Source organism: Podarcis cretensis (genome assembly GCF_951804945.1).
Source record: "Podarcis cretensis genome assembly, chromosome: 5".
Classification (NCBI taxonomy): domain Eukaryota; kingdom Metazoa; phylum Chordata; class Lepidosauria; order Squamata; family Lacertidae; genus Podarcis; species Podarcis cretensis.
This window is the reverse complement of record NC_137174.1, coordinates 102,961,251-102,983,851: the sequence shown is the minus strand read 5'-3', so window position 1 is coordinate 102,983,851 and position 22,601 is coordinate 102,961,251. Positions and strand designations below refer to the sequence as shown.

At 51.7% G+C, this 22,601-nt stretch overlaps 1 protein-coding gene across 1 annotated transcript in view; it reads right to left on the bottom strand.

Annotated features, from left to right (window-relative positions):
* Window positions 1-22,601, bottom strand: part of LOC307217470 (uncharacterized protein) — a gene marked incomplete at its 5' end in the record, with an annotated part of 121,231 nt that overhangs the window by 36,353 nt on the left and 62,277 nt on the right. The window lies entirely within an intron of this gene.

Sequence of the window (22,601 nt, the reverse complement as noted above, 5' to 3'; positions counted from 1 at the left end):
TGCTGCCTCTGCCACTTCTGGCTGTCAAAAACTCGACAACCTGTGCTGCTGCCTCTGCTTCTTCTGGCTGTCAAAGCCTCGACAACCTGCGCTGCTGCGACTGCCACTTCTGGCTGTCAAAGCCTCGACGTTCTGCGCTGCTGCCTCTGCTTCTTCTGGGTGTCAAAGCCTCGATGACCTGCGCTGCTGCCTCTGCCTCTTCTGGCTGTCAAAGCCTCGATGACCTGCGCTGCTGCCTCTGCCTCTTCTGCTTGTGAAAGACTCAACAACCTGCGCTGCTGCGACTGCCACTTCTGGCTGTCAAAGCCTCGATGACCTGCGCTGCTGCCTCTGCCTCTTCTGGCTGTCAAAGCCTCGACGACCTGTGCTGCTGCCGCTGCCTCTTCTGGCTGTCAAAGCCTCGACGACCTGTGCTGCTGCCTCTACTTCTTCTGGCTGTTAAAGCCTCGATGACCTGTACTTCTGCCACAGCCGCTTCTGGCTGTCAAAGACTCAACGACCTGTGCTGCTGCTATGCCTCTTCTGGCTGTCAAAGACTCAACGACCTGTGCTGCTGCCGCTGCCTCTTTTGGCTGTCAAAGCCTCGATGACCTGCGCTGCTACCTCTGCCTCTTCTGGCTTTCAGAAACTCGACAACCTGTGCTGCTGCCTCTGCTTCTTCTGGCTGTCAAAGCCTCGATGACCTGCGCTGCTGCCTCCGCCTGTTCTCACTGTCAAAGCCTCGACGATCTTTGCTGCTGCCTCTGCCTACTCTGGCTGTGAAAGACTCAACAATCTGCGCTGCTGCGACTGTCCCTTCTGGCTGTCAAAGCCTCGACGACCTGTGCTGCTTCCTGTGCCTCTTCTGGATGTCAAAGACTCGACAACCTGTGCTGCTGCCTCTGCCCCTTCTGGCTGTCAAACCCTCGATGACCTGCGCTGCTGCCTCTGCCTCTTCTGGCTGTCAAAGCCTCGAATACCTGCGCTGCTGCCGCAGTCCCTTCTGGCTTTCAAAGCCTCGACAAGCTGTGCTGCTACCTCTGCCTCTTCTGGCTGTCAAAGCCTCGGTGACCTGCACTGCTGCCTCTGCCACTTCTGGCTGTCAAAACCTTGACGACCTGCCCTGATGCCTCTGCCTCTGCTTGCTGTCAAAGCCTCAACGTCCTGCACTGCTGCCTCTGCCTCTTCTGGCTGTCAAAGCCTCGACGACCTGTGCTGCTTCCTCTGCCTCTTCTGTCTGTCAAAGACTCGACAACCTGTGCTACTGCCTCTGCTTCTTCTGGCTGTTAAAGCCTCGATGACCTGTACTTCCGCCACAGACCCTTCTGGCTTTCAAAGTTTCGACAACTTGCGCTGCTGCCTCTGCCACTTCTGGCTGTCAAATACTCGACAACCTGCGCTGCTGCGACCGCCCCTTCTGGCTGTCAATCCCTCAACGACCTGTGATGCTTCCTCTGCCACAGCCCCTTCTGGCTGTCAAAGACTCAACGACCTGTGCTGCTGCTATGCCTCTTCTGGCTGTCAAAGACTCGACAACCTGTGCTGCTGCCTCTACTTCTTCTGGCTTTAAAAGCCTGCATGACCTGTGCTGCCGCCGCAGACCCTTCTGGCTGTCAAAACCTCGACGACCTGTGCTGCTGCCTCTGCCTCTTCTGGCTGTCAAAGCCTCGATGACCTGTGCTGCTGCCTCTTCCCCGTCTGGCTGTCAAAGCCTCGAAGACCTGTGCTGCTGCCTCTTCCCCGTCTGGCTGTCAAAGACTCGAAAACCTGTGCTGCTGCCTCTTCCCCGTCTGGCTGTCAAAGCCTCGATGACCTGTGCTGCTGCCTCTTCCCCGGCCGGCTGTCAAAGCCTCGATGACCTGTGCTGCTGCCTCTTCCCCGTCTGGCTGTCAAAGCCTCGAAGACCTGTGCTGCTGCCTCTTCCCCGTCTGGCTGTTAAAGCATCAACGACCAGCGCTCCTGCCGCAGCTCCTTCTGACTGTCAAAGACTTGACAACCTGCACTGCTGCCTCTGCCTCTTCTCGCTGTCAAAGCCTCAACGACCTGTGCTGCTGCCGCTGCCTCTGCCTCTTCTGGCTGTCAAAGCCTCGACGACCTGTGCTGCTGCCGCTGCCCCGTCTGGCTGTCAAAGCCTCAACGACCTGCGCTGCTGCCTCTGCATCTTCTGGCTGTCAAAGACTTGACAACCTGCGCTGCTGCTTCTGCCTCTTCTGGCTGTCCAAGACTCGACAACCTGCGCAGCTGCCTCTGCCTCTTCTGGCTGTCAAAGACTCAACGACCTGTGCTGCTGCTATGCCTCTTCTGGCTGTCAAAGACTCGACAACCTGCGTTGCTGCGACCGCCCCTTCTGGCTGTCAAAGCCTCGACAACCTGTGCTGCTGCCTCTACTTCTTCTGGCTTTAAAAGCCTGCATGACCTGTGCTGCTGCCGCAGCCCCTTCTGGCTGTCAAAGCCTCGATGACCTGTGCTGCTGCCTCTGCCACTTCTGGCTGTCAAAGCCTCGACGACCTGTGCTGTTGTCTCCCCCTCTTCTGGCTGTCAAAGAATTGACAACCTGTCCTGTTGCCGCAGCCACCTCTGGCTGTCAAAGCCTCGATGACCTGTGCTGCTACCGCAGCCTCTTCTGGCTGTCAAAGCCTCGATGACCTGCGATCCTGCCTCTGCCTCTTCTGGCTGTCACAGACTCGACAACCTGTGCTGCTGCCTCTGCTTTTTCTGGATGTTAAAGCCTCGATGACCTGCACTGCTGCCTCTGCCCCTTCTGGCTGTCAAAGACTCAACGACCTGTGCTGCTGTTATGCCTCTTCTGGCTGTCAAAGACTCGACAACCTGCGCTGCTGCGACCGCCCCTTCTGGCTGTCAAAGCCTCGACAACCTGTGCTGCTGCCGCAGCCCCTTCTGACTGTCAAAGCCTTGATGACCTGTGCTGCTGCCGCAGCCCCTTCTGACTGTCAAAGCCTCGATGACCTGTGCTGCTGCCTCTGCCTCTTCTGGCTGTCAAAGCCTCGACGACCTGTGCTGCTGTCTTTGCCTCTTCTGGCTGTCAAAGAATTGACAACCTGTGCTGTTGCCGCAGCCACTTCTCGCTGTCAAAGCCTCGATGACCTGTGCTGCTACTGCAGCCTCTTCTGGCTGTCCAAGCCTCAACGACCTGCGCTGCTGCCCCTGCATCTTCTGGCTGTCAAAGACTTGACAACCTGCGCTGCTGCCTCTGCCTCTTCTGGCTGTCCAAGACTCGACAACCTGCGCTGCTGCCTCTGCTTCTTCTGGCTGTAAAAGCCTCGATGACCTGTGCTTCTGCCACAGCCCCTTCTCGCTGTCAAAGCCTCGATGACCTGCGCTGCTGCCTCTGCCTCTTCTGGCTGTCAAAGCCTCGACAACCTGTGCTGCTGCCGCTGCCCCGTCTGGCTGTCAAGGCCTCCATGACCTGCGCTGCTGCCTCTGCATCTTCTGGCTGTCGAAGACTCGACAACCTGTGCTACTGCCTCTGCTTCTTCTGGCTGTCAAAGACTCGACGACCTGTGCTGCAGCCGCTGCCCCGTCTGGCTGTCAAAGCCTCCATGACCTGTGCTGCTGCCTCTGCCTCTTCTGGCTGTCGAAGACTCGACAACCTGTGCTGCTGCCTCTGCATCTTCTGGCTGTCAAAGACTCGACGACCTGTGCTGCAGCCGCTGTCCCTTCTGGCTTTCAAAGCCTCGACGACCTGTGCTGCCTCTGCCTCTTCTGGCTGTCGAAGAGTCGACAACTTGTGCTGCTGCCTCTGTTTCTTCTGGCTGTTAAAGCCTCGATGACCTGCGCTGCTGCCGCAGCCCCTTCTGGCTGTCAAAGACTCGACGACCTGTGCTGCTGCCTCTGGCACTTCTGGCTGTCAAAACCTTGATGACCTGTGCTGCCGCCTCTTCCACGTCTGGCTGTCCAAGCCTCGACGCCCTGTGCTGCTGTCGCTGCCCCAGCTGGCTGTTAAAGCCTCAATGACCAGCGCTCCGGCCGCAGCTCCTTCTGGCTGTCAAAGGCTCGACAACCTGCATTGCTGCCTCTCCCTATTCTGGTTGTCAAAGCCTCATCGAACAGTGCTGCTGCCTCTGCCTCTTCTGGCTGTCCAAGACTCGACAACCTGCGTTGCTGCCTCTCCCTATTCTTGTTGTCAAAGCCTCAACAACCTGTACTGCTGCCGCTGCCTAATCTTGCTGTCAATGACTCGACAACCTGTGCTGCTGCCTCTGCTTCTTCTGGCTTTAAAAGTCTGCATGACCTGTGCTGCTGCCGCAGCCCCTTCTGGCTGTCAAAGCCTCAACGACCTGTGCTGCTGCCTCTGTCTCTTCTGGCTGTCAAAGCCACGATGGCATGCCCTGCTGCCTCTGCCCCTTCTGGATGTCAAAGCCTCGACGACCTGTGCTGCTGCCTCTGCATCTTCTTGCTCTCAAAGCCTTGATGATCTGCGCTGCTGCCTCTGCCTCTTCTGGCTGTCAAAGACTCAACAACCTGCGCTGCTGCGACTGCCACTTCTGGCTGTCAAAGCCTCGATGACCTGCGCTGCTGCCTCTGCCTCTTATGGCTGTCAGAAACTCGACAACCTGTGCTGCTGCCTCTGCTTCTTCTGGCTGTCAAAGCCTCGATGACCTGCGCTGCTGCTTCCGCTTCTTCTCACTGTCAAAGCCTCGACGATCTTTGCTGCTGCCTCTGCCTACTCTGGCTGTGAAATACTCAACAATCTGCGCTGCTGCGACTGTCCCTTCTGGCTGTCAAAGTCTCGACGACCTGTGCTGCTTCCTCTGCCTCTTCTGGCTGTCAAAGCCTCGGTGACCTGCACTGCTGCCTCTGCCTCTTCTGGCTGTTAAAATCTCGATGACCTGCGTTGCCGCCGCTGCCCCTTCTAGCTGTCAAAGCCTCAACGACCTGTGCTGCTGCCTGTGCCGCACACTTGATGTCGCATATTATAGGACAGGTTTGTGGTTTGGGGAAAAAGAGCCTTACATGTCAAAGTGAGACCTGTGCTGGCTGAAATTTGGCTCACAAGCCAAAGGTTCGCAACCCCTGCTTTGACGACTAATGGATTTTTGTTGTTTAGTCATTTAGTCATGTCCTACTCTTCGTGACCCTATGGAGCAGAGCACGCCAGGCCCTCCTGTCTTTCACTGCCTCCCGCATGATCGTAGCTTCAAGAACACTCTCCCACCATCTCGTCCTGTTGTCCCCTTCTCCTTGCATCCTCCATCTTTCCCCATCTTTCTCCAGCTTTTAATTTCATGGCTGCTGTCACTATCTGCAGTGATCATGGAGCCCAAGAAAGTAAAATCTCTCACTGCCTCCATTTCTTCCCCTTCTATTTGCCAGGAGGTGATGGGACCAGTGGCCATGATCTTCGTTTTTTTGATGTTGAGCTTCAGACCATATTTTGCGCTCTTCTCTTTCACCCTCATTAAAAGGTTCTTTAATTCCTGCACACTTTCTGCCATCAGTGTTGTTTCATCTGCATATCTGAGGTTGTTGATATTTCTTCCGGCAATCTTAATTCCGGCTAGGTATTCATCCTGCCCAGCCTTTCACATGATGAATTCTGCATATAAGTTAAATAAGCAGGGAGACAATATACAGCCTTGTCGTACTCCTTTCCCAATTTTGAACCAATCGAGATTTCTCAGGAGATAGATGAGGTGATCAGGCACTCCCATTTCTTTAAGAACTTGCCATAGTTTGCTGTGGTCAACACAGTCAAAGGCTTTTGCATTGTCAATGAAGCAGAAGTAGATGTCTTTCTGGAACTCTCTAGCTTTCTTCATAATCCAGCGCATGTTTGAAATTGGGTCTTTGGTTCCTCTACCTCTTCTAAATCCAGCCTGCACTTCTGGGAGTCTTCCTTGTAGAATTTTAAGCATAACCTTGCTAGCATCCTTACCACTTTTGTCCTTTATTATGGTAATCTTTGGACGAAATGTTACTTTCATATCTCCAATTTTCTTGAACAAATCTCTGGTTCTTCCCATTCTGTTGTTTTCCTCTATTTCTTTGCATTGCTCATTTAAGAAGGCCTTTTTGTCTCTCTTTGCTATTTTTTGGAAATCTGCATTCAATTTCCTGTATCTTTCACTATCTCCCTCACATTTTGCTTGCCTTCTCTCCCCGACTATTTGTAAGGCCTTGTTGGACAGCCACTTTGCTTTCTTGCATTTCCTTTTCATTGGGATGTTTTTTGTTGCTGCCTCCTGTATAATGTTGCGAGCCTCCATCTATAGTTCTTCAGGCACTCTGTCCAGCAAATCTAAATCCTTAAACCTGTTCCTCACTTCCACTGTGTATTCATAAGGGATTTGATTTAGATTGTATCTTACCAGCCCAGTGGTTTTTCCTACTTTCTTCATTTTTAAAAAAAACAATATTCATTACTTTTTCAACAATTTAAACACTACAAAACAGAAAAACAATACAATACAATACAAAAACACTACATAACACTAACACATTAAACTAACAAAACAAAACAAAAACAGTTTAAAACACATCAAATAATTTCAGTATCTTATCTTTCATTCACTTATTTCCACGACCTCCTCACACCTCCCTTTTTGTATTCCACTTCTATTAATTGTTTCAGCAATTCCTTTCCATCTTCCTCTGTTTTCTATCCTATAATTATCTTAACACATTCTAACCTTTTTTTTTCCCTTTAATACTCTATTAATCCGTTTATACTTAATTCCTTATAACATTTCTACTAAAGCCATATAGCTTCATTCCAACATTTTCCTAACATTCATTAATTTCACAATATTTCCGTAAATAATCTTTAAACTTTTTCCAGTCTTCTTCCACCAACTCTTCTCCCTGGTCTCGGATTCTGCCAGTCATTTCCACCCGTTCCATGTGGTCCATCAACTTCATCTGCCATTTTTCCCGGGTGGGTAAATCTTGTGTCTTCCAATACTTTGCAATGAGTATTCTTGCTGCTGTTGTTGCATACATTAAAAATGTTCTATCCTTCTTTGGCACCAATTGGCCGACCATGCCCAGGAGAAAGGCCTCTGGTTTCTTCAGGAAGGTATATTTGAATACCTTTTTCATTTCATTATAAATCATTTCCCAGAATGTCTTAATCCTTGGGCATGTCCACCAAAGGTGAAAGAATGTACAATCAGTCTCATTACATTTCCAACATTTATTGTCAGGTAAATGGTAAATTTTAGTAAGCTTGACTGGTGTCATGTACCACCTGTAAATCATTTTCATTAAGTTTTCTCTTAGGGCATTACATGCCGTGAATTTCATGCCTGTGGTCCATAACTGTTCCCAGTCAGCCATCATTATGTTGTGTCCAACATCTTGTGCCCATTTAATCATAGCAGATTTCACCGTTTCATCCTAAGTGTGCCATTTCAGCAACAAGTTATACATTCTTGACAAATGCTTAGTTTTTGGATCTAACAATTCTGTTTCCAATTTTGATTTTTCCACCTGGAAGCCAACTTTTTTGTCCAAATTTTATGCCTACATTATTTGGTAATAATGGAGCCAATCTCGCACTTTATTTTTCAATTTTTCAAAGCTCTGTGTTTTATTCTGTCACCATCTTGTTCCAAAATTTCCCAATATTTCGGCCATTTGTCCTCCATATTGAGTTTTTTCTGTGCCTTCGCTTCCATTGGTGACAACTATCTTGGGGTTTTCTTTTCTAACAAATCCTTATATCTTATCCAATCATTGAACAGTGCTTTTCTAACAATATGGTTTTTAAACGCTTTATGTGCTTTTACCTTATCATACCACAAATATGCATGCCAACCAAATGCATTATTGAAACCTTCTAGATCCAGCACGTCAGTGTTTTCAAGAAGCAGCCATTCTTTCAGCCAGCAAAAAGCAGCTGATTCATAGTAAAGTTTTTTACTATGGCAGGGCAAATCCACCTCTTTCTTTAGCATCAGTTAATATCTTAAATTTTATTCTAGGCTTCTTGCCCTGCCAGACAAATCTAGAAATATCTTTCTGCCACTTCTTGAAACAATCCATCTTGTCCAGAATTTGCAATGTTTGAAACAAAAACAACTTGGCAATACATTCATTTTTATCACAGCAATTCGGCCTAACAATGATAACTTCAAATTTGACCATATTTCTAAGTCCCTTTTCACTTCAATCCAACATTTTTCATAATTATCCTTAAATAAGTTCACATTCTTAGCAGTCATGTTAACCCCTAAATATTTCACTTTCTTAACCAATGTTAGTCCTGTCTCCTCCTGAAACTTCTCTCTCTCATTCACAGTTAAGTTTTTCTCTAAAACCTTAGTTTTCATCTTGTTCAACTTAAAACCTGCTACCTGGCTGAATTCTTGAATCAGTTCCAGTACTCTTTTAGTACTAGATTCTGGCTCCTGTAAAGTCAATACTAAATCATCAGCAAATGCTTTCAGTTTGTACTGTTTAGTACTGTTTAGATCCCAGTTGTATACCTTTAACCTCTTGGTCCTTTCTAATCATATTTACCAAAACCTCAAGGACCGATATAAAGAGCAATGGAGAAATTGGGCAGCCTTGTCGTGTCCCTTTCTCAATCCTAAACTCTTCTGTCACTACATTGTTCACAATTAATTTTGCCTTTTGTTCTGAATAAATTGCACCTATACCATTTTCAAAACCTTGACCTACCCCCATCCCCTGTAGATTCTTCTTCATAAAACTCCAATAAATGTTCTCAAAGGCCTTCTCTGCGTCCACAAAAATCAAAACTGCCTTAGTATTGATATTCACTTGTAATTTTTCTAGAATATTAATTATATTCCTCATATTATCAGACAAATGTCTGCCCGGGAGAAAGCCCGCTTGGTCTTTATGAATTTCTTCTACTAACACCTTTTTAAATCTTTTAGCCAAAATATCTGCAAAAAAATTGTAATCCACATTAAGCAGCAACATGGGGCGGTAATTCTTAAGCTGTGTCTTTTCAGTCTCTGTTTTCGGTATAAGTGTAATATAAGCTTCCTTCCACGACTCTGGTGCCCTTTCCCCCTCCAATATTTCATTACAGACTTCCACCAATGGTTGTATTAACCATTCTTTCAAAGGTCTGTAATATCTTGAAGTCAAACCATCCGGTCCTGGAGATTTACCTAATTGCATGTTCTGGATGGCCCCTTCCACTTCCTGATCTGTTATTTTGTAATTCAACATTAGCTGGCTTTCCTGAGAGATTTTATGTAGTCCATTTATTTTCAAAAATCAATCAATATCCATTTCTTTCTGCTTCTCCTGTGTATAAAGTTGTTTAAAATACCTCTGAAAGCACTTCCTAATCTCCACTGGGTTCTGTATATTCTTTCCTTCCACTTCCAAATTAGTAATAGTATTAAGTTTTTGTCTTTTTTTCATTTGCCAGGCCAACAATTTTCCACACTTATTTGCCGATTCAAATGTCTTTTGCCTCATCTGTTTAATCTTCTATTCTATTTCCTGATTCATCAGTGTCAGGGGCTCAGGAGCAGAAGCACAGGGAAGAGGGGAGATGGAGAGCGAAGGGGAAGAATCTGAGGGCAGCGTAGGGGAAGATGACAGTGGCCCGAGAGATTCCATGAGCCTCTCCAGCGAATCGGAAGATTCACAGAAGGGGGCTCCGATGGCCAGGGCAAGGGGGGTCCCGGGAGGGGCGCACCAGAAGCTAGGGGCCAGCAGCGACTCCCAAAGCAGCAGCTGGAGATCGGGACCAGTTTCCCCACCAGAGCGTAGCGGGGGGAAGAGTCCCATGTGTCAGGGCAGGCTTCCCCTCCAGTTGGGAGAGAAGATGAGTCAGGGCTGACCACACCCCTATCGCTGAGTGAGGGAACGGAGGGGAAGTCAGATCCAGCTCGCCCCCCCGAAGGGGGAAGCAGTGACAGGAGCAGTGTAACGGTCAGGAGGAAGGTGGCCGGGTGGGCGCGCGCGCCAAGTTCAAATGCACAGGCGCGCGGGACAGCAGGGAGCTCGGATTGGGAGCCAGGTCCTAAAGCACGCCGGAGGCAGGGGGAAGAATCCGGGGACTCTTCAGCATCAGAAGAGTCCAGAAAGGGCAACACCCCGGCGGGCAGACGGACCCAGAGGAGGAAAGAACAATGGAAGAGGTGGAGTAAGGCTAGAGTCTTAAACTGGTGTCTAGGGGGAGGAGACTCAGACAGAGCTTCGGCGGTCTAGGGTTTAAGACGTAGAGCTGCACGCTACGGCTTTGGAATGGAAACTGAACTTCAATAAAGACTTTTGTATATAACCACGACCCGGCGTTGGTCCTCTGTGAGCTGGGACCTCGGGCAGCTCTGACAATCAGCTTCGTATATTGTACTTGGTATAACTTTATCTCTTTCAGGATCTCCTGTGACTTTGGTTTTGCTCTCTGTTTCTTCTCTCCTTCCTTTATTTTCTCCAGGATTTTATCCTTTTTTTGATTTTGAGTTCTCTTCTTAACTGCATTCTGTTGTATTAAAAATCCTCTCATAACCGCTTTACTTGCGTCCCAAATTATTCTTTTTTTCCACTGTAGTAGTCATATTTATCTCAAAATAGTCTCTCAGAGTTTTTTGGGCCTTCTTGGTCACTTCTTCATTCCTGAACAATGTATCGTTCATCCTCCATCTAAAAGAACCAATTGGCGTCAATTTAATTTCCATCTTCACAGCATTATGGTCAGAACAAGTTTTGGGGCAAATCTCCACTTTGCTAGTCTTCGGAACCAGTCCTCTAGTTATCCAAATTTGGTCAATTCTTGTTGTCAGGGACTCAGCGGGAGCGCAGGGAGGAGAGGAGATGGAGAGCGAGGGGGAGCAATCCGAGGGCAGCGTAGGAGAAGATGACAGCAGCCCGATAGATTCCATGAGCCTCTCCAGCGAATCGGAAGATTCACAGAAGGGGGCGCCGATGGGCAGGGCAAGGGGGGACCCAAGGGGGACACCCCAGAAGCAAGGGGCCAGCGGGGACTCCCAGAGCAGCAGTTGGAAATCAGGACCAGCTTCCCCACCAGAGCGCAGTGGGGGGAGGAGTCCCAGGTATCAGAGCCCACATATGCACCACCAGCGAGAGAAGATGAGTCAGGGTTGGCCACGCCTCCATCGGAGAGCGAGGGAACGGTCAAGAGGAAAGTTGCAGGCTGGGCGCACGCGCCAAGTTCAAATGTACAGGCGAGCGGCACAGAAGGTAGCCCGGATAGGGAACCAGGTCCTAAAGCCCGCCGGAAGGAGGGGGAAGAATCATCAGGGTCAGCGTCAGAGGAGTCCAGAAAGGATGAAACCCTAGCGGGCAGGAGGGCCCAGAGGAGAAAGGAACTTAGGAAGAGGTGGAGCAAAGCGAGAGTGTTAAACTGGTGTGGAAGGGGCGGAGACTCAGACGGGACTTCGCCGGTCTAAGGTCGAGCTGCGCGCTGCGGCTTTAAAATGGAAACTGAACCTCAATAAAGACTTTTGTACATAACTACAGCCTAGCGTTGGTCCTCTGTGAGCTGGGACCTGGAGGCAGCTCTGACACTTGTCCATGTCATTTTAGCCTCAGAGAAGAAAGTTCCCTCTCTTCCCCGAGGACTCTTCATTCTCCAAATGTCAACTAAGTCCATATTTTCAGTCATGTCAAAAAAGGTTTTTGGTAGTCTACCATCTTTAGTGACTACCTGTCTCTGTGCCTTGTCCATATTTGTAGACAACACTCCATTCATATCTCCCATCAAAATCATATTATAGTCCATATAATCCATCAGAGTTTCATGTAACTTCTTAAAGAACTCCGATTTTCCTTCATTTGGTGCATAGATGCCTACGATCAAGAATTGCTCTCCTTGTGATTGAATTTCAATTGCAACAAATCTTCCTTGGTCATCTTTGAATATAAATTTCAGTGATAGGCTCTCCTTTGCATAAAGGACCACTCCTCTTTTTTTAACTTTATCTGATGAGATAAATTAATGGCCCAATCTTTTATTACTCAATATCTTCCTGTGTAGCCTTATCACATGTGTTTCTTGTAAACAGTTCAAGTCCAATTGTTCTTTTTTCAATAAATGAGACTCTCCGCCTTTTTTCTGGGGAGTTCAGTCCATTTACATTCCAGCTCAAAACTTGCAACACCATGATGTAATTACACTGATATTCCTCCAACTACGCCCAATGCTTGCTCTTCTGTTGGTGGTGTTGGTGACACGTTCACTGGGGGATCCAATCCAAAGGGTAATGCTGATATATCCAATATTCCTCTATTTGGTGATCCGATGCTCTTTGCTCTAGTCCTCTATCTGGTGATCTTCTATCCGATGCTCGTGGCTCTTTTCCAAGTTCCTTCTGCAGATCTTCGTATTTATACAAAAACTTTACTTTATCTTCTACTGATCTTATTTTTATTTTCCTTCCTTTGAAACTGAACGATAGACCTTGGGGAAACTCCCACCTAAAGATGATTTTATTCCTTCTCAGCAGGGTAACCAAGTCTCTGTAGTTAGGCCTAAGATCCAAGAGATATTTCGGGATGTCTTAAAAAATTTCCACTCTTGACTGTTGTACTTCTAAGTTCTTCTGGTAGTGCCAACCCAATATTCTGTCTCTCTCTTCTTTGATTTGGAGGGTAATCAAGCAATCTCTTATTCTATTCTTCTCTTTTTTCCCTCCTCTTCCAAGTCTGAAGGCCTTCACAATTCTAAACTCTTCTCGGCCCAAGTCCAAGTCCCAAAAGTTGGCAAATTCCTGCGTGAGAAAGTCTATCAAACTTTCCTTCTCCAATTCAGGTAAAGCTCTGATCCTCAGATTCGTCTGTTTTTCTTTAAGTTCAATCATAGCAAGCTTCAACTTATGGTCATCAAGTTGCCTCTGTAGGGCTGGGACTCTCTCTCTCTCCAGTTGTGTTACTTTACATTCCACAGCAACAGCTTTTTCCCTGGCTTCCTCCACAGTCTGCTGTATCAAAGTAGATTCCTGTATCAATTTCTGAATGGTTTCTGTATTGGTATTCACCTTTTGACCCAGATTATTTATACTAAATCAATTTTAGTGGTTGCCACATCCACTTTCTTGTTAAGCTGTTACAATGAATCATTTATCTTGCTTAATGCAACCGCTAAGGCCTCTTCTGTTGACATTCCTCTTGATTTTGAGTATGCTGGTACAGCAGCCGAAGAGGCAGGGGGGCCTGATGTTGAGGCTCTCCTGGGTTGCTGCAAAGTCTTCCCAGACCTTAATGTTTTTTCAGGAATTGACTGGTCTGTTTTTTCCTTTCCATTTGCCATAACACTTAAAAGATTCAAGGTCAGTCCCAGAGTCACACAGTTTTTTATCTTGCAGCTGGAAATTCCCCCAGCCCAGCACTTGTAACAGTTTCAAAAGCTTCCTCTAGGGGGAAACAGTTTCTATTTATATTAATCCGTAATGTCCCCTTTTAAACACAGTTCAAACAATGAAGTTAGTTTCAATTTTCAGTTACTTTTACTCCTTTTTAAGAGCAGACGGAGACAGTGGAAACAATGTATTTCTCTTATTTAGCTAGCTGTCAATGAACGTTCTAATCACTGTCAATGAACGTCAGTCCTGCTACCAGCCCGTTTCCAGGGTAGGAGCAGTGGTATTTTAACTCTCTTCGCTCTCTCCTGCAGACATGCCCCATCCAAAACTCCCTCCCCCCTTCTCCAGCCTCCAAGGGGGGTTTAATGTTTTTTACCAATGGGAATTTAGTCCTTTATGATAGGCTTTCGAAGACTTCAGCTAGCAGCCTCATTGCTTCAGTCTAGTTACAAAAGGGGAAGGCGGACTTCCTGTGTTGAACCTCCCCGTTTCGATACCAAATTAGACGTTTAAAAATTCAATTCTCCTGCTTCAGCTCTACTCATGGGTAGTTGCTTTAAAGTCAAATTGTCCACAAGAAAAAAGTCAGCGCTCTGTGGCAATAGCATTGCGGCTTCGCTCCGTGGAAGAAGCAGTCGATTCGAAGCACCATGCCGCTCACCCCACGTCGCTCCGGATACCTGAAACTGGGTTTCCCCGCGGGTAGGGGAGGGGCAAAGGGTGCCCGCCAAATCCCACGTTCACAGGCTTCACCCGCCTGTGATTTTTAATGGGTCTCCAGATTCCCAGTCAGAAGGGGCTGCGGCAGCAGCGCAGGTCATCGAGGCTTTGACAGCCAAAAGGGGCAGCGGCAGCAGTGCAGGCCATCAAGGCTTTGACAGCCAGAAGGGGCAGCAGCAGCAGCGCAGGTCGTCGACCCTTTGACAGGCAGAAGAGGCATAGGCAGCAGCACAGTTCATTAAGGCTTTGACAGCCAGAAGAGGCAGAGGCAGCAGCGCATATCGTCGAGGCTTGACAGCCAGAAGGGGCAGCAGCGGCAGCGCAGGACATCGAGGCTTTGACAGCTAGAAGGGGCAGAGGTGGCAGCGCAGGTCATCAAGGCCATGACAGCCAGAAAAGGAAGAGTCAGCAGCGCAGGTCGTCGAGGCTTTGACAGCCAGAAGCGGCAGAGGCAGCAGCACAGGTTGTCGAGGCTTTGACAGCCAAAGAGGCAGAGGCAGCAGCGCAGATCGTCGAGGCTTTGACAGCCAGAAGAGGCAGAGGCAGCAGCGCAGGTCATTGAGGCTTTGACCGCCAGAAGGGGCTGTGCAAGCAGCACAGGCCATCGAGGATTTAACAGCCAGAAGGGGCAGATACATCAGCGCAGGTTGTCGAGTCTTTGACAGCCAGAAGAGGCAGAGGCAGCAGCGCAGGTCGTCGTGGCTTTGACAGCCAGAAGAGGCAGAGGCAGTAGAACAGGTCCTCAAGGCTTTGACAGCCAGAAGGGGCAGCGGCAGCAGCGCAGGTTGTCGAGGCTTTGACAACCAGAAGCAGCAGAGGCAGCAGCACAGGTCTTCGAGGCTTTGACAGCCAGAAGAGGCAGAGGCAGCAGCGCAGATTGTCGAGGCTCTGACAGCCAGAAGAGGCGGAGGCAGCAGCGAAGGTCATCGAGGCTTTGACAGTCAGAAAGGGCAGAGGCAGCAGCGCAGGTCGTCGAGGCTTTGACAGCCAGAAGAGGCAGAGACAGCAGTGCAGATCATCGAGGCTTTGACAGCCAGAAGAGGCGGAGGAAGCAGCGCAGTTCATCGAGGCTTTGACAGCCAGAAGAGGCAGAGGCAGCAGCACAGTTCATTAAGGCTTTGACAGCCAGAAGAGGCAGAGGCAGCAGGGCATATCGTCGAGGCTTGACAGCCAGAAGGGGCAGCAGAGGCAGCGCAGGACATCGAGGCTTTGACAGCTAGAAGGGGCTGCGGCGGCAGCGCAGGTCATCAAGGCCATGACAGCCAGAAAAGGAATAGGCAGCAGCGCAGGTCGTCGAGGCTTTGACAGCCAGAAGCGGCAGAGGCAGCAGCACAGGTTGTTGAGGCTTTGACAGCCAAAGAGGCAAAGGCAGCAGCGCAGATCGTCGAGGCTTTGACAGCAAGAAGAGGCAGAGGCAGCAGCGCAGGTCATTGAGGCTTTGACCGCCAGAAGGGGCTGTGCAAGCAGCACAGGCCATCGAGGATTTAACAGCCAGAAGGGGCAGAGACATCAGCGCAGGTTGTCGAGTCTTTGACAGCCAGAAGAGGCAGAGGCAGCAGCGCAGGTCATTGAGGCTTTGACCGCCAGAAGGGGCAGAGGCAGTAGAACAGGTCCTCAAGGCTTTGACAGCCAGAAGGGGCAGAGGCAGCAGCGCAGGTTGTCGAGGCTTTGACAACCAGAAGCAGCAGAGGCAGCAGCACAGGTCTTCGAGGCTTTGACAGCCAGAAGAGGCAGAGGCAGCAGCGCAGATTGTCGAGGCTCTGACAGCCAGAAGAGGCGGAGGCAGCAGCGAAGGTCATCGAGGCTTTGACAGTCAGAAAAGCAGAGGCAGCAGCGCAGGTCGTCGAGGCTTTGACAGCCAGAAGAGGCAGAGACAGCAGTGCAGATCATCGAGGCTTTGACAGCCAGAAGAGGCGGAGGAAGCAGCGCAGTTCATCGAGGCTTTGACAGCCAGAAGAGGCATAGGCAGCAGCACAGTTCATTGAGGCTTTGACAGCCAGAAGAGGCAGAGGCAGCAGCGCATATCGTCGAGGCTTGACAGCCAGAAGGGGCAGCAGCGGCAGCGCAGGACATCGAGGCTTTGACAGCTAGAAGGGGCTGCGGCGGCAGCGCAGGTCATCAAGGCCATGACAGCCAGAAAAGGAAGAGGCAGCAGCGCAGGTCGTCGAGGCTTTGACAGCCAAAGAGGCAGAGGCAGCAGCACAGGCCATCGAGGATTTAACAGCCAGAAGGGGCAGAGACATCAGCGCAGGTCGTCGTGGCTTTGACAGCCAGAGGAGGCAGAGGCAGTAGAACAGGTCCTCAAGGCTTTGACAGCCAGAAGGGGCAGCGGCAGCAGCGCAGGTTGTCGAGGCTTTGACAGCCAGAAGAGGCGGAGGCAGCAGCGAAGGTCATCGAGGCTTTGACAGCCAGAAGAGGCAGAGGCAGCAGCGCAGGTCATTGAGGCTTTGACCGCCAGAAGGGGCTGTGGAAGCAGCACAGGCCATCGAGGATTTAACAGCCAGAAGGGGCAGAGACATCAGCGCAGGTTGTCGAGTCTTTGACAGCCAGAAGAGGCAGAGGCAGTAGAACAGTTCCTCAAGGCTTTGACAGGCAGAAGGGGCAGTGGCAGCAGCACAGGTCGTCGTGGCTTTGACAACCAGAAGCGGCAGAGGCAGCAGCACAGGTCTTCGAGGCTTTGACAGCCAGAAGAGGCAGAGGCAGCAGCGCAGATTGTCAAGGCTCTGACAGCCAGAAGAGGTGGAGGCAGCAGCAAAGGTCATCGAGGGTTTGACAGCCAGAAAAGGCAGAGGCAGCTGCGCAGATCGTCGAGGCTTTGACAGCCAGAAGGGGCAGCAGCAGCAGCACAGGTCATCGAGGCTTTGACAGTCAGAAAAGGCAGAGGCAGCAGCGCAGGTCGTCGAGGCTTTGACAGCCAGAAGAGGCAGAGACAGCAGCGCAGTTCATCGAGGCTTTGACAGCCAGAAGCGTCAGCGTCACCAGCGCAGGTCATCGAGGCTTTTAACAGCCAGAAGAGGCAGAGGCAGCAGCGCAGGTCGTCGACTCTTTGACAGCCAGAAGAGGCAGAGGCAACAGCGCATATCATTGAGGCTCTGACAGCCAGAAGGGGCTGTGGCAGCAGCACAGATCGTTGAGACTTTGACAGCCAGAAGGGGCTGCAGCAGCAGAGCAGGTCGTTGAGGCTTTGACAGCCAGAAGGGGCAGTCGCAGCAGCGCAGGTCATTGAGGCTTTGACAGTCAGAAGAAGAAGAGGCAGCAGCACAGGTTGTCGAGGCTTTGACAGCAAGAAGTGGCTGCGGCAGCAGCACAGGTCGTCGAGGCTTTGACAGCCAGAAGAGGCGGAGGCAGCAGCGCAGGTCGTCAAGGCTTTGACAGCCAGAAGGCGCAGCAGCAGCAGCGCAGGTTGTGGAGTCTTTGACAGCCAGAAGGGGCAGAAGAAGCAGCGCAGGTCATGGAGGTTTGACAGTCAGAAGCGTCAGCGGCAGCAGTGCAGGTCATCAAGGCTATGACAGCCAGAAAAGGAAGAGGGAGCAGCACAGGTCGTCGCGGTTTTGACAGCCAGAAGAGGCAGAGGCAGCAGCAAAGGTCATTGAGGCTTTGACAGCTAGACAGGGCAGCGGCAGCAGCAAAGGTCATCGAGTCTCTGACTTCCAGAAGAAGCAGAGGCAGCAGCACAGGTTGTCGAGGCTTTGACAGCCAGAAGGGGCAGAGGCGGCAGCATAGGTTGTTGAGGCTTTGACAGCAAGAAGGGGCGGAGGCAGCATCGCAGGTCGTTGAGGCTTTGACAGCCAGAAGAGGCGGAGGCAGCATCGCAGGTCGTCGAGGCTTTGACAACCAGAAGCGGCAGAGGTAGCAGCGCGGATTGTTGAGGCTTTGACAGCCAGAAGGGGCAGCGGCAGCAGGTCGTCGAGGCTTTGACAGCCAGAAGCGTCAGCATCGCAGATTGTCGAGGCTCTGACAGCCAGAAGAGGCAGAGGCAGCAGCGAAGGTCATCGAGGCTTTGACAGTCAGAAAAGCAGAGGCAGCAGCGCAGGTCGTCGAGGCTTTGACAGCCAGAAGAGGCAGAGACAGCAGTGCAGATCATCGAGGCTTTGACAGCCAGAAGAGGCGGAGGAAGCAGCGCAGTTCATCGAGGCTTTGACAGCCAGAAGAGGCATAGGCAGCAGCACAGTTCATTAAGGCTTTGACAGCCAGAAGAGGCAGAGGCAGCAGCGCATATCGTCGAGGCTTGACAGCCAGAAGGGGCAGCAGCGGCAGCGCAGGACATCGAGGCTTTGACAGCCAGAAAAGGCAGAGGCAGCTGCGCAGATCGTCGAGGCTTTGACAGCCAGAAGGGGCAGCAGCAGCAGCACAGGTCATCGAGGTTTGACAGTCAGAAAAGGCAGAGGCAGCAGCGCAGGTCGTCGAGGCTTTGACAGCCAGAAGAGGCAGAGACAGCAGCGCAGATCATCGAGGCTTTGACAGCCAGAAGAGGCGGAGGAAGCAGCGCAGTTCATCGAGGCTTTGACAGCCAGAAGCGTCAGCGTCACCAGCGCAGGTCATCGAGGCTTTTAACAGCCAGAAGAGGCAGAGGCAGCAGCGCAGGTCGTCGACTCTTTGACAGCCAGAAGAGGCAGAGGCAACAGCGCATATCATTGAGGCTCTGACAGCCAGAAGGGGCTGTGGCAGCAGCACAGATCGTTGAGGCTTTGACAGCCAGAAGGGGCAGTCGCAGCAGCGCAGCTTGTCAAGTCTTAGACAGCCAGAAGAGGCAGAGGCAGCAGCGCAGGTCATTGAGGCTTTGACAGTCAGAAGAAGAAGAGGCAGCAGCACAAGTTGTCGAGGCTTTGACAGCCAGAAGAGGCAGAGGCGGCAGCACAGGTTGTCGAGGCTTTGACAGCAAGAAGTGGCTGCGGCAGCAGCACAGGTCGTCGAGGCTTTGACAGCCAGAAGAGGCGGAGGCAGCAGCGCAGGTCGTCAAGGCTTTGACAGCCAGAAGGCGCAGCAGCAGCAGCGCAGGTTGTGGAGTCTTTGACAGCCAGAAGGGGCAGAAGAAGCAGCGCAGGTCATGGAGGTTTGACAGTCAGAAGCGTCAGCGGCAGCAGTGCAGGTCATCAAGGCTTTGACAGCCAGAAAAGGAAGAGGGAGCAGCACAGGTCGTCGCGGTTTTGACAGCCAGAAGAGGCAGAGGCAGCAGCAAAGGTCATTGAGGCTTTGACAGCTAGACGGGGCAGCGGCAGCAGCAAAGGTCATCGAGTCTCTGACTTCCAGAAGAAGCAGAGGCAGCAGCACAGGTTGTCGAGGCTTTGACAGCCAGAAGGGGCAGAGGCGGCAGCATAGGTTGTTGAGGCTTTGACAGCAAGAAGGGGCGGAGGCAGCATCGCAGGTCGTTGAGGCTTTGACAGCCAGAAGAGGCGGAGGCAGCATCGCAGGTCGTTGAGGCTTTGACAGCCAGAAGGGGCAGCAGCAGCAGCGCAGGTAGTCGAGACTTTGACAGCCAGAAAAGGAAGAGGCAGCAGCACAGGTCGTTGAGGCTTTGACAGCCAGAAGAGGCGGAGGCCGCAGCGCAGGTTGTCGAGACTTTGACAACCAGAAGCGGCAGAGGCAGCAGCGCAGATTGTCGAGGCTTTGACAGCCAGAAGCGTCAGCAGCGCAGGTTGTCAAGGCTTTGACAGCCAGAAGAGGCAGAGGCAGCAGCGTAGATCGTTGAGGCTTTGACAGCCAGAAGGGGCAGCGGCAGCAGCGCAGGTCGTCGAGGCTTTGATAGCCAGAAGGGGCAGCGGCAGCAGCGCAGGTCGTTGAGGCTTTGACAGCCAGAAGGGGCAGCGGCAGCAGCGCAGGTTGTCGAGACTTTGACATCCAGAAAAGGAAGAGGCAGCAGTGCAGGATGTTGAGGCTTTGACAGCCAGAAGAGCTGTGGCAGCAGCGCAGGTCGTTGAGGCTTTGACAGCCAGAAGGGGCAGCGGCAGCGGCAGCAGCACAGGTTGTCGAGACTTTGACAGCCAGAACAGGAAGAGGCAGCAGCGCAGATCGTTGAGGCTTTGACAGCCAGAAGGGGCAGCGGCAGCAGCACAGGTCGTCGAGGCTTTGACAGACAGAAGAGGCAGAGACAGCTGTGCATATCGTTGAGGCTTTGACAGCCAGAAGAGGCTGTGGTAACAGCGCAGATCGTTGAGACTTTGACAGCCAGAAGAGGCAGAGGCAGCAGCGCAGGTCATCGAGGCTTTGACAACAAGAAAAGGAAGAGGCAGCATCGCAGGTCGTCGAGGCTTTGACAGCCAGAAAAGGAAGAGGCAGTAGTGCAGGTCGTCGAGGCTTTGACAGCCAGAAGAGGCAGAGGCAGCAGCACAGATTGTCGAGGCTTTGACAGCCAGAAGAGGCAGAGGCAGCAGCGCAGATCGTCGAGGCTTTGACAGCCAGAAGCGGCAGAGGTAGCAGCGCGGATTGTTGAGGCTTTGACAGCCAGAAGGGTCAGCGGCCGCAGGTCGTCGAGGCTTTGACAGCCAGAAGCGTCAGCATCGCAGGTTGTCAAGGCTTCGACAGCCGGAAGAGGCGGAGGCAGCAGTGCAGGTCATCGAGGCTTTGACAGCCAGAAGAGGCAGAGGCAGCAGCGTAGATCGTTGAGGCTTTGACAGCCAGAAAAGGAAGAGGCAGCAGTGCAGGTCGTCGAGGCTTTGACAGCCAGAAGAGGCAGAGGCAGCAGCGATGATCGTTGAGGCTTTGACAGCCAGAAGCGACAGAGGCAGCAGCACAGGTCGTCGAGACTTTGACAGCCAGAAGGGGCAGAGGCAGCAGCACAGATTGTCGAGGCTTTGACAGCCAGAAGAGGCAGAGGCAGCAGCGCAGATCGTCGAGGCTTTGACAGCCAGAAGCGGCAGAGGTAGCAGCAAAGGTCATTGAGGCTTTGACAGCCAGAAGGGGCTGCTGCAGCAGAGCAGGTCGTTGAGGCTTTGACAGCCAGACGGGGCAGCGGCAGCAGCAAAGGTCATCGAGTCGCTGACTTCCAGAAGAAGCAGAGGCAGCAGCACAGGTTGTCGAGACTTTGATAACAAGAAGGGGCTGCGGCAGCAGCGCAGATTGTCGAGGCTTTGACAGCCAGAAGAGGCGGAGGCAGCAGTGCAGCTCATCGAGACTTTGACAGCCAGAAGAGGCAGAGGCAGCAGCGCAGATCATTGAGGCTTTGACAGCCAGAAAAGGAAGAGGCAGCAGTGCAGGTCGTCGAGGCTTTGACAGCCAGAAGAGGCAGAGGCAGCAGCGATGATCCTTGAGGCTTTGACAGCCAGAAGGGGCTGCGGCAGCAGAGCAGGTTGTTGAGGCTTTGACAGCCAGACGGGGCAGCGGCAGCAGCAAAGGTCATCGAGTCTCTGACTTCCAGAAGAAGCAGAGGCAGCAGCACAGGCTGTCGAGGCTTTGACAGCCAGAAGGGGCTGCGGCAGCAGTGCAGGTCATCGAGGCTTTGACAGCCAGAAGAGACGGAGGCAGCAGCGCAGGTTGTTGAGTCTTTGACAGCCAGAAGGGGCAGCAGCAGCAGCGCAGGTGATCAAGGCTTTGACAGCCAGAAGAGGCGGAGGCAGCAGCGCAGATCGTTGAGGCTTTGACAACCAGAAGGGGCAGCGGCAGCAGAGCAGGTTGTCGAGACTTTGACAGCCAGAAGTGGCAGAGGCAGCAGCACAGGTCGTCGAGGCTTTGACAGACAGAAGAGGCAGAGGCAGCAACGCATATCGTTGAGGCCTTGACAGCCAGAAGGGGCTGTGGCAGCAGCACAGGGCGTCGAGGCTTTGACAGCCAGAAAAGAAAGAGGCAGCAGTGCAGGTCGTTGAGGCTTTGACAGTCAGAAGAGGCAGAGGCAGCAGCACAGATTGTCGAGGCTTTGACAGCCAGAAGGGGCAGCGGCAGCAGGTCGTCGAGGCTTTGACAGTCAGAAGTATCAGCAGCGCAGGTTGTCAAGGCTTTGACAGCCAGAAGAGGCGGAGGCAGGAAGAAGCAGCAGCGCAGGTCGTCGAGGCTTTGACAGCCAGAAGCGTCAGCAGCACAGGTTGTCAAGGCTTTGACAGCCAGAAGAGGCGGAGGCAGGAAGAGGCAGCAGCGCCGGTCGTCGAGGCTTTGACAGCCAGACAGGGCAGTGGCAGCAGCACAAGTGGTCTCACTGGCAGAGCCTAAGTGACACCAGATAAAGTTGAGCAATGGACTCAATCCTGATATTCACCTAAGATGGTGGTGCTTTGTTTTGACCCCCAGGCTTGTTGTGACCCATGGAAGGTATAGAGCTGCCGCCCCCCCCCCCCCTTGTCAGACAACAAATACCATGTATTTCATAAGCATATATTTTCATGGTTTTACAGTTTTAGTGTGAGCTCAGTTTCTAAAAAGCACCTCTTGAACGGGTTATTTTGGGATTGATTCAGGTTGACCCCCAAAGCAGCTCACTTCAGTTCAATGGTCTCCAGCAAGAAGCACCCAGCCACGCATGACCCCTCCTGCCCCTTCTCATCCCAACGTGGCTGCAGCAGAAGCTAGGCTGGTGCTTCCATTTGGAACTATGGAGTTCTATGCTGGTTTCTGGTGGGCCTGGACCCCGCCTTCCAACCTCTAGGGCTGGGCATGGCCCTCCCAATCTGCTCTCACAGTCAGGTACATTTTGGTGGGAAAGGG